The sequence below is a fragment of the Chrysochloris asiatica genome, unplaced genomic scaffold (assembly GCF_000296735.1).
Source record: "Chrysochloris asiatica unplaced genomic scaffold, ChrAsi1.0 scaffold00108, whole genome shotgun sequence".
Classification (NCBI taxonomy): Eukaryota; Metazoa; Chordata; class Mammalia; order Afrosoricida; family Chrysochloridae; genus Chrysochloris; species Chrysochloris asiatica.
Window position 1 is genome coordinate 9,577,901 of NW_006408626.1, and position 841 is coordinate 9,578,741.

An 841-nucleotide genomic window follows, 5' to 3' on the forward strand; every position below is an offset into this window, starting at 1 on the left:
ATATAGCTATAAATCTAAGAAGCTCAGTAAACTCAAGCACAAGAAACATGAAGAAAATGCATTTTAAAAGCAATGAGAAATAAATGTATTTTAGCAAAGTTACAGGAAAAAATAATTAAGGAAAAGTGACATAAAATGTGAAAGATAAATATAATAAAACGATAAAACTTTATAAGGAGAAATTTTAAAAGACCTCAATAAATGAAGAGATATATTATATTCAGATATATTAGATTGAGAAAACTCAAGATGACAATTTCCCCAAAAGTAATCTACAAGTCCAACAAAACCTAATCAAAATTTGAGGACACAGTTTGTAAAACCTGACAAATTGATATAAATTAATTCATATAAAAATGCAAAGGTACTAGAATAGACAACACAATTTGATAAAGAAGGGGAAAAAGAAAAAATAGAACAACCATAAATTCTAGACTTATTCTAAAGTTACAGTGATTGAGTTTCTATGTATTGGCATCAAGAAAGAAAAACAGACAAATGGAAAAGAATAGAGAGTCCAGAAATGATCCACACATATATCAGCAAAAAAAATTTTGACAAAAGTAAATAAAAGAGTATTCTATCACAGGATATATAATTGTATATCAAAATGCAAAAAATAAATAAATAAATAACTTCAAATATAAAACTGCACAATATACAAAAAGTAACTCAAGTATAACTCAAGTCAATCATAGGTCAGAACTGTAAACTCTAAAGCTATAAGAGGTCTAAAGGCAAACAGAAAAAAAAAAAAAAAAAATGCTAATTTTGGTTAGGCAAATTTTCTAGGTAAAATACCAAAAGGAGAATCTAAATAGGGACAAATGATAATTCAGAC

At 26.2% G+C, this 841-nt stretch overlaps 1 pseudogene; it reads left to right on the forward strand.

The window, feature by feature from the left end:
- LOC102815739 overlaps nucleotides 1-841 on the forward strand; it is a 13,777-nt pseudogene that overhangs the window by 644 nt on the left and 12,292 nt on the right.